The sequence below is a fragment of the Rhyacophila brunnea genome, unplaced genomic scaffold, assembly GCF_057557595.1.
Source record: "Rhyacophila brunnea isolate RB1 unplaced genomic scaffold, BYU_Rbru_1.0 scaffold_13, whole genome shotgun sequence".
NCBI classification, from domain to species: domain Eukaryota; kingdom Metazoa; phylum Arthropoda; class Insecta; order Trichoptera; family Rhyacophilidae; genus Rhyacophila; species Rhyacophila brunnea.
Genome location: NW_028232785.1, coordinates 38493015 through 38511407, shown reverse-complemented (window position 1 = coordinate 38511407; position 18393 = coordinate 38493015).

Sequence of the window (18393 nt, the reverse complement as noted above, 5' to 3'; positions counted from 1 at the left end):
GAGCTATAAATACTAGACATCATGCGCCAGTTCGTAGGCGATTCTAATGGAAGATTAGCTTGTCGAAAATTTCACGGAAATTGTCGTTTAAAATATTTCACTATTTAGTATTATAAATTTATAATTAACAAGATGTTTCATCATTTATTCAATGATTAATGATAACCCTTCTGATACGTAGCTTTAGATTATTTGGAATGTCTATAATTATAGCATATTTTAATAACAAAATGTCTAGTCGATTCCGTTAGATTTAGAGGGAACAGAAACTGCAAATATTATAATTATACTGAATATATTTTACTACATTATGTTTGATAACATTAAAGCTATCTATAATAAACGTTTTGACATAATATTTAGTGGAAAAAACGGTTATCAACACAGTCTATTAACACTCCCGTTGCCACGATGGTCTCGGAGTTTAGAAATGACCTTAAATCATAGATACCCCACTTATTATTATGTATATAAACGTCTACTTTTAGCTATTTGTAGATAAAATATTTAGGCATAAAAAGAAAAATATGTCGGTAGTTGAATTGAATGTCTTATATGTAAAATTAATCATTTTTCGAAAGTCTAATCAATATTTTGATAAGACAGTGACAGGGCTATCTAGAAAGATATATGTTAGAGAAACGCGCATAATAGTAATGTAAACATGAGACACTATTTTAAAATGTCATTTGTTAGTCAGAGATAGAAATTTATGTCTTTGTTCAACATAATTCTGTGAAGGATGCATTCAGCCGTAGCCTCTTACAATATATCGAACCTTGAATTATAAATGTTTCAAATGCATCTGACGATAAACGCCAAAGCAACCCTTAATGTAATATTATAAGTGTTCATTTTAGCAAGTCAACTTCGCTTTATATGCCATTTATTCCAAAATACTGACCGGAAAGGCTCAGTTTTATTGCGCCTGTAATAAAAATAAATTTACCCGGATTTTGAATACAAACCCTTATTGCCAGGTATGTAAGAATTACATCGGTTTGTGGGCCATGTGTATTTGAAAACTTCGAGCGACCTAAAAAAAAACATACTATTATTTGGGCGCACAGCAGGCAGTCGAACGGTTAGATTTGTGCGTACTCCCATCATCTACACGTCGATTATCAAATTGACAAATATTTTTGAAAATATTTAATCATGCCGAGAAGATATTTAACAGAGGAAGAAATCAGGGTGGCTGCAGAGGAGTTTTGTGATGACTCTGATATTGAGTTTGAAGTGAACGACAATAATATTTCGGATAATGAAAATTTAATAGAAGTTTATAATATATAAGTATTAAATTGCTGTACCTATCATATTATACATATGTATAAAAGTAGATTTTTCTGGGGTTACAATATTACATTAAATATATGTTTATGTATTTTATTATTGACTATAAAACCTCTTGTTATGAAATTATCTAGGTCCATTTACCTGGATCACCCAATGTTAAAACTCCAACATTTTTTGGGTGCATTTGTTTGTGCATCGTTAGTGCACGTTTGTGCACGATTTTTTTTCGTTTGTGCGAATATAATAACAGAAAAATTCCAATTTCGAATTGGGTGTTCCAGCTAAACGTTTGGTCTCTAATGACTTGATACTTGACCCAATACATTAGCTTTAAATTTTTTTTGTTAAATGCATCTGATTAAGTATATTTATGTTATGTTTGAACACGATTTTTTAAATTTTTATCTCTTATGTTAAACTAGTAATTTGATTTTGAGCGGACGCCAAGTTTTAAAACCAAACATTTTTTTTTCCACATTTTTTAATTATAAACCTTTGAGTAATTTAATTACATGATTTTTCATGAAGTTTTTATTGTTTTTTCATTTAAATTACGCGAAAAATTCGCATTTTTCCATTTTCACTTAGTAACCCGTCAAAATGTCCCGAACAAAAACAACCGCATCCGTTTGGAACATCCAGTCAAAATAGTCTCAGCAAAATAGCCAAAACGGTGTAAGGCTCACTAAATATGTCGGCTTATACTAGACTACCTCCAAATTGACAATTTGATTACACAAAAGTGTCGAAATTACAAAATCATTCAACTTTATTAACATTTATCTATTTATTTATGATTTTGAATGGATCAATGTCAGTTCCATAAGGAAAAATGCAGTAAATTATATAATTATACTTACCTACTGTTTTTTAAAATGATCTGTAATAAAAATAAATACCGTTAAGTTATTAGAATACAATTAGGGATGCATACTTTTGAAAAATGCAATATGTTTTTATGCAACGATATTTTCTTCAAAAGATAATATTGGAATGACATTTATGTTTTTTTTTATATAAAGGGGTTAACTTGCAGGCACTTAACTCTTCCTAATAATATTTGCATCTTCTTCTTTCTCTGTTTCTCCAGGTGGTGCAACGTATGCTTGTAATTCTGGTAGGTGTTATGTTAGGAGAGAAGTGTTAGTCACTTCATATTATGCTATTCAGAATCGATATCAAATAAAGTTTTGTAGGTTCTTTAAAAAATTATTGCCTCTGACGGCTTCGACATTTGTTTCACGCAATGGTTTTCTTTTGAATGTGTGTGTTTACTAGTTCTTAAACAACGTACCTACTTACATGTATGTTTACATTTATATTTAAACTCATCACGATTATAAGTTTTTAAATGACATATTTGTTTAGGTACTACTTTCAAAATAAAATTCATCACACGCAAATGGTTTTTCTCCTGTTTCGTTTTATGAGCGTTAAGATAATTTTGTGCCGAGCCTCCGTATAAGTAGTCAATTTATTTAAAAGTTTATTCACCATTTTGTATCTTTACATATGTTTGAAGATTACTCCGTCGCGAGCATCCAAATGAACATACATTGCATTTATAAAATTTTCACGAGTATGTTCTATATAATATGTACATATTAATTTCATGTCTTCTTAGACAACAAAGTCGTACGCATTTATATGAATAAACATCGAATTTTAAAGGTTTGTCACCAGAATTTGTCATTTGTTAGTTTTTAAGATGACTAAGTTGCGAGCATCTATATGAACATACATTGCATTTATAAGGTTTTTCACCATCCACCAAAAATGGTCGCGCGGCTAAGCGTTGGCATATTGCGTCAAGAGTCCCTAGTTCCAATCCTCGGTCCGGCAAGTACGCATATTATTCGCGAAAATCTATATGAACATACATTGCATTTGTTAGATTTTTCATCGGAATGTGTCATTTTGTGTCTTTTAAAACTTTTATTTGCGAGCATCTATATGAACATAAATCGCATTCGTTAGTGGGTTCAGTATTGTCATTCCACATGTTTTAAGACTACTAGGTTTTTTAAATGACATATTTGATTACATTTCAAAGTCATCACTCATTACACGCAACTGGTTTTTCTCCTGAACGTGTAAGTTTATGAGTTCTTAAACAACGTATTCGATACGATGCTGCCAAAAGTTGGTAAGTTGATAGTTTAGGTATTTTGAGTTTACCACGGATAAGATGTCTATACTTATATACGTTTGCCGTATAAAAATATCAAGTTCATCCGATTTTTAAAACATAGTTTCTTTAGCAGCTATTCATTATGTTAAAAATACGTAACTCTTGATCGTTGAATTTACCAACATCAGAAGACTGTAAAGATGTTTACAGTTTAAATTTAGATAAGAATCTAACTAATGAAACGCAGTGGTAAAATCTTTGTAATACTATAACCTAACAGTTTTATTGTTTTTCAATAGTTGAGCTAAAATAATATAGGACTTCCGAAATAAGTTTGTAAATATTATGGTAAAATGGCATAGACATTACATTATTTTCAACAGAAGGTATATGGAAGAATTATCAGAAACATATTCAAATAACATGAACTTATTCAATGAAAGAACTTATGAACTTACATATTCAGGAGAAAAACCATTTGCGTGTGATGAATGTGATTTCCAATTTAATCAAATATGTAATTTAAAAATACCCAGTAAAGTTAAAACATATGGAATAGCAATACTGATAAAAACCTTATAAATGCGATGAAAGTTCATATAGATGCTCGCAAATTAGTTGTCTTCGATTCCCTTCTTGGTTGTATACTCATGGCTGAGGATCTTGACCACTGTTAAATTTGGTTATCCTTTGAGCGACTAAGACTTTCAAGCCTTCTCGATCTTCAGTTTCTCGCAGAGCAGAATGAATGGTGCCATCAATACTCGTAAAAAACATGAAATAACAAATTGTGACGAAGTACCTAAATGTGATCAGTGTACATATAGATGCTCGCTAGTTTAAAAATACATAAGATGACAAAAAAAGTGTTCAAAAACCTTATAAATGCAAGATATGGTTATAAAGATGCTCGCAACCAAGAAACCTTAAAATTTATAAAATAAAACATAACGGGGCACACCCTCATAAATGATCCCATAAGGGATTTGGAATTATAAGATCTTATAAGTAATGGACATGTACGAAAACAATATGTGTCATAATATGTAGGTATTTAAAGACTACCACGTCGCGAGAATCTATATGAACATACATTGAATTTCTAAAATTTTTAATCAGAATGTGACATTGTATGACTTTTACAACATTAATTCGCGAGCATCTATATAAACACTAATCGCATTTATGAGGGTGTGCCCCGTTCATGTGCATTTATAAGATTTTTGAACACATTTTTTTGTCATCTAATTTATTTTTAAACTAGCGAGCATCTATATGTCCACTGATCACATTTAGGTTTTTCGTCACAATGTGTTATTTCATGTTTTTTACGAGTATTGCTGGCATCATTCATTCCGCTCTGCGAGAAGCGGAAGGTCGAGACGGCTTAAAAGTGTTGGTCGCTCTAAGGATGACAAAATTTAAAAGTGGTCAAGATCCTCAGCCATGAGTATACAACCAAGAAGAGAGGAGAAAACAACTAATTTTCGAGCATCTATATGAACATTCATCACATTTATAAAGTTTTTCATTAGAATATGGCTTTTGTTTGTCTTCTAAAATATTAATTCGCGAGCATCTATATGTCCACAAATCGCATTAATGAGGGTGTCCCCCGTTATGTTTCATTTTAGAGATTTTAATGTTTCTAAGTTGCGAGCAACTGTATAAACAATAATTGCATTTTTAAGGTTTTTCAATACTATTTATTATCACTTTTGTCTTTTTAAATTACTATGTTGCGAGAAACTATAAGTGCACTGATTAAATTTAGGTTCTTCGAAAGAATTTGTCATATCATGTTTTTTACGATTACTGCGGCCACCATTTATTCTGCTTTGCGAGAAACTGAAGATCGAGAAGGCTTGAAAGTCTTAGTCGCTCAAAGGATAACAAAATTTAACAGTGGTCAAGATCCTCAGCCATGAGTATACAACCAAGGAGAGAGGAGAAGACAACTAATTTGCGAGCATCTATATGAACTTTCATCGCATTTATAAAGTTTTTATCAGTATTGCCTTTTCATATGTTTTAAGCTCACTAGGTATTTTTAAATTACATATTTGATTATATTGGAAATCACATTCATCACACGCAAATGGTTTTTCTCCTGAATATGTAAGTTCATAAGTTCTTTCATTGAATAAGTTCATGTTATTTGAATATGTTTCTGATAATTCTTCCATATACCTTCTGTTGAAAATAATGTAATTTCTATGCCATTTTACCATAATATTTACAAACTTATTTCGGAAGTCCTATATTATTTTAGCTCAACTATTGAAAAATAATAAAAATGTTAGATAATAGTATTACAAAGATTTTACCACTGCGTTTCATTAATTAGATTCTTATCTAAATTAAAACTGTAAACATCTTTACAGTCTTCTGATGTTGGTAAATTGAACGATCAAGGGTTACGTATTTTTAACATAATGAATAGCTGCTAAAGAAACTATGTTGTAAAAATCGGATGAACTTGATATTTTTATATGGCAAACGTATATAAGTATAGACATCTTATCCGTGGTAAACTCAAAATACCTAAACTATCAACTTACCAACTTTTGGCAGCATCGTATCGAATACGTTGTTTAAGAACTCATAAACTTACACATTCAGGAGAAAAACCAGTTGCGTGTAATGAGTGATGACTTTGAAATGTAATCAAATATGCCATTTAAAAAACCTAGTAGTCTTAAAACATGTGGAATGACAATACTGGTGAACATACTAACGAATGCGATTTATGTTCATATAGATGCTTGCAAATTAAAGTTTTAAAAGACACAAAATGACACATTCCGATGAAAAATCTAAAAATGCAATGTATGTTCATATAGATTTTCGCGAATAATATGCGCACTTGCCGGACCGAGGATTGGATTTCGGGACACTTGACGCAATATGCCAACGCTTAAGCCGCGCGGCCATTTTTGGTGGATGGTGAAAAACCTTATAAATGCAATGTTTGTTCATATAGATGCTCGCAACTAAGTCATCTTAAAAACTAACAAATGACAAATTCTGGTGACAAACCTTTAAAATTCGATGTATATTCATATAAATGCGTACGACTTTGTTGTCTTAAAAGTCATGAAATGAATATGTACATATTATATAGAACATACTCGTGAAAAATCTTATAAATGCAATGTATGTTCATTTGGATGCTCGCGACGGAGTAATCTTCAAACATATGTAAAGATACAAAATGGTGAATAACCTTTTAAATAAATTGACTACTTATACGGAGACTCGGCACAAAATTATCTTAACGCTCATAAAACGAAACAGGAGAAAAACCATTTGCGTGTGATGAATTTTATTTTGAAAGTAGTACCTAAACAAATATGTCATTTAAAAACTTATAATCGTGATGAGTTTAAATATAAATGTAAACATACATGTAAGTAAGTACGTTGTTTAAGAACTAATAAACACACACATTCAAAAGAAAACCATTTGCGTGAAACAATTGTCGAAGCCGTCAGAGGCAATAACTTTTTAAAGAACCTACAAAACTTTATTTGATATCGATTCTGAATAGCATAATATGAAGTGACTAACACTTCTCTCCTAACATAACACCTACCAGAACTACAAGCATACGTTGCACCACCTGGAGAAACAGAGAAAAAGAAGATGCAAATATTATTAGGAAGAGTTAAGTGCCTGCAAGTTAACCCCTTTATATAAAAAAAATATAAATGTCATTCCAATATTATCTTTTGAAGAAAATATCGTTGCATAAAAACATACCTATTGCATTTTTCAAAAGTATGCATACCTAATTGTATTCTAATAACTTAACGGTATTTATTTTTATTACAGATCATTTTAAAAAACAGTAGGTAAGTATAATTATATTATTTACTGCATTTTTCCTTATGAAACTGACATTGATCCATTCAAAATCATAAATAAATAGATAAATGTTAAGAAAGTTGAATGATTTTGTAATTTTAACACTTTTGTGTAATCAAATTGTAAATTTTGAAGTAGTCTATTATAAACCGACATATTTAGTGAGCCTTACACCGTTTTGGCTATTATGAGGAGACTCTTTTGACTGGATGTTCCAAACGGATGCGGTCGTTTTTGTTCAGGACATTTTGACGGGGTACTTAGTGAAAATGGAAAAATGCGAATTTTTCGCGTAATTTAAATGGAAAGACAATGAAAATTTCATGAAAAATCATGTAATTAAATTACTCAAAGGTGTGCATTTAAAAAATGTGGAAAAAAAATGTTTGGTTTTAAAACTTGACGGCCACTCAAAATCTAATTACTAGTTTAATATAAGAGATAAAAAATTTTAAAATCGTGCTTAAAGTTAACATAAATTAACTTAATTGGATGCACTAAACAAAAAAATTTTAAGGCAATTTTAATGGTTCAAGTATCAAGTCACTAAATTTTAAAAAATAATATCTCTCACGATATAATCGATAAAACAAAAAAAGCACGTGCACAAACCTAAGCTAATAATAGACAAATTGATGACTTAATAAAAAGTAAAAAAAGTTTGTTGGGTGGTTCTACTTAACGTTAATTAAATATTTCATATAGAATAACTCACGCACTATATGAGAAAAAAAATAAAAAAGTATAAAGAATTGCGCACTAGCTATGCAACAAGAGATTCAACTACAAAATATTTTTTTAAACCCACCCAGTCAGATTTTGCATACAAACTTTAAAATTAAATAGCGCGCTGAATATAGGTGAAAAAGCAAAACAAAATCATGCACTAACGTACACTACCAACGCAAAAGTGTTTACAATTTAAATTTAAGGAAAAACACATGTTTAGTGACACAAGTATCCAGCATTTAGCTGGGTCACCCAAATTGAAATGCGAATAGCCCCCTTAATGTGCGTGCACAAACGAAAAAAACGCGTGCACAAACGTGCACTAACGATGCACAAACGAATGCACTCGAAAAAAGTTGAAATTTCAACATTGGGTGACCCAACGTTTAGCTGGAACACCCAATTTGAAATTGGAATTTTTCGGTTATTATAGGTGCACAAACGAAAAAAAATCGTGCACAAACGTGCACTAACGATGCACAAACAAATGCACGCAAAAAAAGTTGGAGTTTTAACATTGGGTGTTCCAGGTAAATGGACCTCGTCCACTTACACAAACCGAAAATACACCAAACAACAAACGAGATTTCTTAGAGCAAGAGGGTTAGAAGTATTCAAAAACTGTATTTAGCACAGAGGCAATAATTATTATTGTATGGTGCAAAATTATATTACATACGGTTACATAATATAATGTTGCTATAGAATGGGCTACAAAAATATTAATTGTTTACGTTATCGGTTGATGATAAAAATGACGTACGCACATTCGGTCCCTTCTCGACTGAACATTATTTCAAAGATACTATATCCTAGCTAATTAGTGAACGGGTAGCCAACGCCTTTATTGATATAATATATTATATTGAAATTATGTCCCAAAAATGCTGTTTTTTTTTTTTTTAAATAATAAGGAAATATGCTACCAGAAGTTATGCATGTGTAATTATATCACATTTAAATGGCCTTGTCTGAATACGCCAATTAGGGTAGCCCTAATACAATAGATAAATTCCTACCCACCTCACAATTTAACCTTGCCTGGCGCGACAAATAACGGTCGTCATTCAACAACCGTGCGCATATAAACACTTACCTAAGCTAAACCGTCAAGTGCCACGCACCCGATGACCCAATGAATAATACCGAATGAAACTGATTATACGACCATAATATACGAACATAATGGAGCCAGCCTCAATAGCATAAAACGTCAGAGCCTGGCATCCTAGACACACCCTTCTCTCGCAGCATTCGAATCAATCCTTCACAGTTTACAGTTCACTGAAAAGCACAGCCAGTGTCTTTTACAGACAATTTGCATGCGTATAAGAATTAACACGTAATGGCTTTTCACCGGAATGGGTCCTTTCATGTAATTTCATCTCATTAAAAGATATGCATGGGTAATTGCATTTATCATAATAATTATGTAACTGACTTTTCACTAGAATGAGTCATTTTATGCAATTTCATGCTACCAGATCTAATGCATGAGTAATTATTACATAAATCACATTTAAATAGCTTATCACCAAAATGAGTCATTTTGTGTTGTTTCATAGTACCTGACTGTATGAGTAATTTTATTTATCACATTTCAATGGTTTTTCACTAGAATGAGTCTATTTATGCAATTTCAGGTTACCAGATTTTATGAACGAGTAATTATAATTTAAGTATCTTTTCACCAGATTGAGTCTGTTTGTGCATTTTCATGCTACTAGACGTTTTGCATGAGTAATTACATTTTTCACATTATGACTTTTCACCAGTATGAGTCATTTAGTGTATTTTCATGCTACTTGATTGTCTGTATGAGCATTGCACTTATCACATTTAAAGGGTTTTTCAATAGAATGAGACATTTTATGTTGTTTCATGCTACCAGACGTCGTGCATGACTAACTGCATTTGTCACATTTAAATAGTTTTTCATCTGAATAAGTCATTTTGTGTGTTTTCATGTGACTTAATTGTCTGCTAGTAATTGAATATAACGCACTTGAATGACTATGCACCAGAATGAGTAAGTTTGTGTCTCTTTAAGTGACTTGATCGTCTGCATGAGTAATTGCACTTATCACATTTAAAAGGTTTTTCACTGGAATGGGTCCTTATATGCAATTTAATTTGACTAGACGTTTTGCATGAGTAATTGCAATTGTCACATTTAAATGGTTTTTCACCAGAATGACTCATTTTGTGATATTTCATGCGACCAGAATGTATGCATGAATAATTGCACATTTCACACTTAAATGGTTTTTTACCAGAATGACTCAATTTGTGTGTTTTCATGACATCTGATCGTTTGCATGAATACTTACATATATCACAGTTAAATGGTTTTTCACCAGAATGAGTCATTTTGTGTCTATTCATGCTACTAGACGTCGTGAATGAGTAATTGCATGTGTCACATTTAAATAGTTCTTTACCAGAATGAATCAATTTGTGTGTTTTCATGACATCTGATCGTTTGCATGAATATTTACATATATCACAATTAAATGGCTTTTCACCAGAATGAGTCATACTGTGTCTTTTCATGATACCTGAATATCTGCATGAGTAATTGCATATATCACATTTAAATGGCTTTTCAATAAAATGAATCATTTTGTGTTTTTTTATGTCACCTGATTGTCTGCATGAGTATTTGCATATATCACATTTAAATGGCTTGTCACAAGAAGGTGTCATTTTGTGTGTTTTCATGGTATATGACCGTCTGCATGAGTAATTGCATTTATCACAGTTAAATTTCTTTTCATCAGAATGAGTCATTTTGAGTGACTTCACGACGTGGCCAGAACGAAATCTTGAAAAATGACCATCGTCACATATAACCAGTCTTGCAACGGAATCGGTCGTTTTCGCATTTGTGGTTTTGTGTATCGCTTTGTGAAGCAACATTAGGTCGAACGACGAAAAAAAATCAAAACAGATACTGCACACAAAATTTTCTTTATGAAACGATTTTTTTTCCAGTTGTATAACAGCCACTAATAATTCTGTGTTTACCATATTAATCGATTGAAAAATATCACGTTTTCTATTGCGACAGGCGACATTATTGAACCTTTCTATATATTCTTTGAGTTCTTGCTTAATATCTTGTTCCTCAATGTGTAGGTCTTCGCTAGACGCTTGTGTTTCGGTCACGTCCCAGGACGATATAAGACTCGCAGCATTGGCCGCTACAGTGCGTCTAGCGATAATCTAAATAAAACATATAAAAGTTTTAATAAATTATGAGAATTTTAAATAACCGGTCATTATTACCATGATGTACCATGTCAGTCGTAGCGATTCTTATCATGCACAAAACTCTTTTATTCGGCACTCTTGTTTAAATTATTACAATTTCTCCAACGTTGATCCATTCAATAATTCACCTATTTCATAATTTTGTATAAATAGATATATTTATATATTTTAAAAAAATGTTACTTTTCGTCTTTTCATTAGTCTTCCTCACTTTTTTTAAGTATTTTTTTTTGTATTTATGTTATTCTTACTTTCTATTTTGTTAGGCTTAACTTTATTATAATTTGTATATGCAAACTTTGCTGATTGTAATATTTATTTATTATTATATTGAAATCATATTTTTGTAATTAAAATGTTACAGCTTGTTACCTTAATAAATTTGAAAAAAATAGTAAAAGATCCAGGTGGAAACAATATGCTTTGACACGGCTAACGTCAAATACTGTCGGGGAGATGATATCAGTAAGTTAAGACCCAACCATACACCAATGGTAAATGCACATTGATTATTTATAAATAATACATATAACGGTAAAATATTACTAGGTAACGGAACTAATAAAAAACGAAATTTAAATTATTTAAAAAAACACCAGTGATTTTCTCGACAAGCCATAAAATATTGGCGTGCCATAGGTTCACCATCACTGGTATAGAATAATGATTGGTCAGCAGTGTGAGGTGCATTAGAGGTAAGACCAGTCGTTGGCGGCAAGTTTCCGAATGCTTATGCTTGTACTTGAGTGGGCGTTGCACGGAGTGATCGATCGATCAAAACCGATTGTGGTACTGGGTGGTGTAAATTGGTACATAATCTTTGTTTATATTTCGATTTTTGGAGTCCCGAACATACTTCAATTTAAATCAAGCAGAATCATAAAAAGCTTGACATAATCATAATTATAAATAGATACTTATATCATTTTATAAAACGCGTTTTCTATCAGAAACCGTGTTTGTTCAGATCTTTGATTCCATCGTGTACAAATTAACTATTGTAATATCATTTAAGACTTTCTATAAACCTACTCGATATATGTGAGAACGTGACTATGGTGTGGTACTTTATTTAATTATGAAAATCAAGAAAGAGGTTATCGTTTACCTCATGTATGACCATCTCTAATCTATTGTCTGCTGGTTTGCAGATGTCTTGAATATGGGATTGGTTTGATTTTGATAGATGAGGTACATCATAATTACTACACTAACATGAACACATCTTCCACAAACGTAATGTACCTATAGCTCAATGCTACATAAGACATTTTTTGGAAATCGATGTTACCACCGTTTTTTGCATGAAGAAATAGTTTGAATTTGATAACTCGCTCTGTTCTGGCAGAACACACTTACTGGAGAATACTAGTTTTGAGTAATTTGACTTAGAAGTTGATAACATATTTGAAATGGTCTATCATGTGAGTTTATTAAGTAATCGTAAAAAAGGATGACTTTAAAATAAAGACTGTTTATTTATTAAGAAGGTTTCCAGACGGTAAAGTTTGAAATAAGGAACACTTAGGTATAACTAACTCGATGTAATTTTTTCGAATTAGTGTCTTCTGCCAGAACAGTGACGAACTGACGAATAACAGGAATGTATATTTATAACAAAAACACTGAAAGGTTAAAATTTGATTTGCTATTTTTTTTATAATTCAATACGAAAAGAGAAAGACCTTATAGTTATGTTGTTTTACAGGCAATCTGGGATCTAATTTTGACAGCTCAACAGTGGATCACTCGTTTGAGAAATGCTTGTACATAAAGATACTCTCAGGCTTCGTATCTTAAGTTGGCGGTGATACTGTTCACAATATTATGCATGGATGAAATGACGCAAGTAATTTTTAAGTACGTACACGTATAAACCGTTAAAGTTTATTGAAATTAGATTGTTCAAAATATTCTGCGGAATGACGAAACCAAAGACTTACTTTGTCGCCATGCCAGCATGCAACGTGACCATAATGTCATCGCAGCATTATTCTGCTACAAACAATAATGTTATGACAAAAGTACTTTCTGAAAGAATATGTCGAATGGTCATCATCAGTGACAGACATCATATTCAAATCCTGTAGGTCAATGCACCCACTCACACTAAACCAGATAAATAGGTTAGTGAAATAGTTGTACGAAGCGTGTATAACCGAGACGAGGATAATATGTACGTTTCGAAATTTAGTCACAAAGCTGAGATAGGATACATAGCCAATGGAAGAAAATATCGCATAATATACAATTACCTGCTGTACTGGTCCGTTATCTGAATGCGAACATCCAGGTGTTGGATGTTCATCATGGAATGGGTGTATTGCGTCTGCAACGAACTCACGTTTAACGTCAACCAGCTGGAGGTCAATCTCGGGATTAATTTCGGCGAGACGCGTTGCCGGATTCTGAAACAAACGTTATACATTTTTGTAATCATATAAAAAAACAATTTTGAGCTCGCGTACCTATTTTATAACAATACTTACTTATATAATTGAGGTAGGTAGGTAGCTGTCTAAATGTATGTCACATCCTCGTAGGTATGTTCTTAAACAAATTTATAAAAAATATAAGCTTATCGTAGGTATTCTGCTAAAATAATATAAAAAATCGCAGGAATGAACTTAATAAATAAAAACAAACCTCAAAATCGCAAATGAAATCGTCTGTGTTCTCCTGCTTTATATAGGAGCGCGTGTCAGGGTTGTTGTGGTGGCTAGTTGTTATATCAAACTTGTCTTCAGTACCAGATTGGTCTCCATCACATTCTCGCTTGACTTCCATGTTTGCGTATCAACAATTATTGTACCTATGCAATGTGCTAGAGACAACTTGACAACACTCTGTTCTGTTGTAGTATTATATTATAAGTGTTGCCGAAATGCAGTTAATAATATTCCGTGTAACTATTATATAATAAACAATAATGTACATATTGAATTTTGTAGGTATAATGGTACAGATGCTAATGTCAAGAACACCGACTAAACGTAGAACTTTTATCGTACCTAACTAAAACGCATGTCCTGTCGCTGGAGATTAGCAGAGAATGGAGCCGTCACGAAAAAAATATCGTCAGTGTTGACATTATAGGAGAAAAACCCAATTTGATTTATTTGTTATTATAATATACCGAGATGTGCTGTTCTCGTTATGATTGAGGAAATGCTGAAGATCATTTTCATACCATTGTGTTGTTTAGACAACAAAACATACTTACCTACTTTGTGTGCTAATAAAATGTACTTAAATTTTCGAAAAATTGTTTTACACTATTACGCGCCACTTTGAATTCCTTTGGAATTATCTAATTTAATTTAAATTCAACAATTCATTTTTATGGAATGTCAAATTTTTTCTCAACATTATAAGAGGTGTGAAACTATGCATATGGTGGCAAAACATGTTTTGTCACAAAACCACCATTTACAGCTTAATACGTTGGACGCTGAAGACGCACATGCGCGTAATGACCAGGCGGCCGATCGATGTAATTAACGTACATTTTAAAGGTGCTAATTAAAAAATCATTATATAGATAGCAGCGAATTAGTTAACCATGTAAACAATACCAAAGTGCAATTGTTTAGTTATTTGCTAGATGTGTAAGGCACCTATTAGTGAAAGAATTAAAAGAATATCCTTTAATTCTGATTTTTATTAGCCATCAAACTTTATATTTCCTCTCCTGTAAATTAAGGTAAAACGAACATAATATATCAACTTCTGCCATAAACGCCACTTACTATTATCATCGTATTTGATAAAACGTAAAAATTAAATTGATCATACTAAATAATCCCATGTTGTAAGGTGAGTTGGAATTACAAACCTTTTGCTGAAATGAATCAGCCCTTTTGACAGTGTTATCTGTGCATAGCATTGTGATAGGATTAAAGAAAGGGGAGGTTTATAAGTACCTAGGTACATACCTAAATAAAATAAATTTAAAAGCATTAATTTTTCAATTATTTCAATGCATTTATAAATCATACTTTAATAGACAAACAGCAGTTCATGTTAAAAATATGCATAATAAAAGTAATATTTTAACACACAACTTTCGAGATTTATTATAGGTACTTACCTGTGGGTAGAAATTACATTATTTTAAATTTTTACCTACATAATAATATTATTTAAAACAACCGGCGTTATCCAACCTACAATACGTAGGTATATGTAATTAATAATTAAAAAGGTCCTCTAACCTGAGGTACCCAACATTAATAATATTATTTACCCTATTCCAAATGGATCTTCAATTAAATTTACGAGAAAACGTTTTCATTTTTACTTATATTTTACAATTTAATTTCAACGCACACAACTATGATATAATATGTGTTTTAAATGCATATTATTATGCAATGCGTGATGATTTTTTCAGAATCCTCTTTAACATTTTGTCGAGTTCCCTTTGGTATTATGCTGCACCTCTGTATAGGAAAACCTTCGCGGATATTTAAAAAAAAAACGGGGTAACTTTTAGCCACACGATGTACACACAAATAATAATTGTTTCTATGTTAGTTCAACTGTTGGCAACACTGCTCTAAATGATCCGACGCCAATGTTTTTTTGTACCACCGTTTGATGAGCCCACGCTACAATTAATGATGTGTTCTCGTCCTAAGTCTAATTAAAACAGATCTATGAGTGTTCATCTTAATATTATTATATAAAAGTGATCTTTGTTCGCTATATAAATGAGTTAGTAATGATTAAAATGCTATTATAGCAATACTTACGGCGATTGACAGTCTTTTATAACATATTCTGACACGTGGTATAATTGTTAATATTGTTAAAATGGACATTGAAAGTGAACCGTTAGACGTTGAGTCAGTTATAGAATATAATGTTATACCAAATTACCATTCGCTTTGTCCGGAAGGTCATCGATCAACACCAGAACTTGACGACAACCCAATTCAGGTTATTTAAATAATGCTTTATTTATGTATACCTAGGTATTGCATTAAACAATGTTTTTACTTCGAAATGTCAAATTGAAACTGTATAAGTACCTACATAATATATATTGGTTTGTTTGTAGGTTGATGTCAAACCTGACGTCGGTGTTTGCTCGACTGGGCTGCTGTCAAATGATGATTCACAGGTGGGTACCTACCTAACTGATTAATTGTATTGTAAAACTATCATGGCCTTAGATTAAAGAGTTGATGACAATCTTTATTACATTTTTTACGAAATAATATAAAAAATGGATATAAAACGCGAACCACATAAGAGTGATTCACACTCTAAAATAATGCACTTGTTAAATGCGTCAACAATAATAACACGAGACATTCTGGTTGTATCTATTTCTGTAATGTTTTTATTAGGCTCGGTACATTTGGTAGCCATATGAATTGGGTAATATTTTGTTATTGTGGCCAATTTGTCATGTACCTATAGTCACTGAGAACCGTTTGACCATAGACAAATTGTATGCGTAGAAAGTAAACCGGAAACAGTTTAAGATTTGAGGATTGGTTCACTCTTCCAGTGAAAATCAAACCATTCTCGAGAAATGGTTTGGTAGGTATGAAACGTCAAATCACTCCTGACGATTCATAGACTTATGAAGATCTGTCAAAGTGATGACGACCCAGACAGGACCTAATGGGTCAAAATAGACTATGACGATCGGTCATATGAATGCCGAAAAACCCGTTTCTTATGTTGGCGTCCTGTGTGTCACAGGGTGTCATAGAGTGTAAATACGATGTCATAACTGTCATACAATGTATGTATAATATGTCGGAATGGCATAGATATGATCATTAGACACTAAATCGCTTTAGCATATATGTGCCCGATCGTCATATAGTCTATTATCTATTATTATTTTGCAATAATAATTGAGATATGTTTTCACCTACACGAGGTGATTCACCTCTTTGCTTTGACCTGTAGACAGCAATAGGTTGACCAAATATTATATTACTACAATGTATGTTTAAAACTCAAGTTTTTTTAAATGTAACGTTATTAAATAGACTAGGTTCATAATGCACTCCTATATCGTAATGTTAATACGCTTACATAATATGAATAATGTTGTTATTTTCAGAGGCGTGAAAACGGTCTGATGAATATTAAGTATGAGAAACATGATGAGGGAGTCATCATCAAAGAAGAATTTGTTGACAATGCAATTCACCAAATAAATGATGAATTAACTCAACCTGGCTGCTCTAATCTAGAATACAAGCCATTAGACCAGGTATGTTTAATTAAAAAAGTTGTTTTTTTGGAATGGATGGAATTGATGGAACTTTAAATTATAAAAAATGCACAAGTTAAATTTAAATATTTTTTTTCGAAAAATCGATACCTTCACGGCATTAATAGAAAATTATTTCGGGCATGTGGCCTTAGTATTCTCAATTAAGCAAATTATGGATGCCCAATTTGTTCTACTTTTATTAAAGCACTGCCGGTCGTATAATACTTGAAAAGTTGACTTGTAATGCGTTAAATGCTGCTGGTTTTTCAGTATATACCAGTGACTCCACAAAACTTCACAGGTAGAGATATCAAATCGCACAACCTTTTATGCCAATTGGTTGGACCATTTCTCAAAATCAAACTATCGCCAAATCTTAATTTAAATAATGCGGTGGAAAATAAATCACTGTCCTTTCAAATAAATCCATTATATTTAAATCCAAATATTATTCATGATTCGACTAGGATTTGCATTGACTTTAACGTGAGCTTTGGCTCCGTTTTTGAAGAATTGTGCGTCGATGCCACCAGCGTGTAAACCGCATGAAACGGTGAATTTTTGTGGATGTAATGAATTCTAGGGAGTCTTCTGGATTAGTCTTTTTCCGTGTGGCCAATTTTCCTATTTGAAATGAAGATTTGCCAGACTATACATACTGATCATTAGGTTTGTGTCACCCCTCCCTCAGGAGTTACCGCCAATGGTTGATTAGCACACCGTGTTGAATTGTCTTTATTGGTATGTCGCCCTGACGTCGCACCTACTTATGGTGACAACGTCTAAAGTGAGAGGGCGATCAAGGATGGTGGACCCTGATGTTCGACTAGCTCAGTGTCGTGAGAGGGATTCC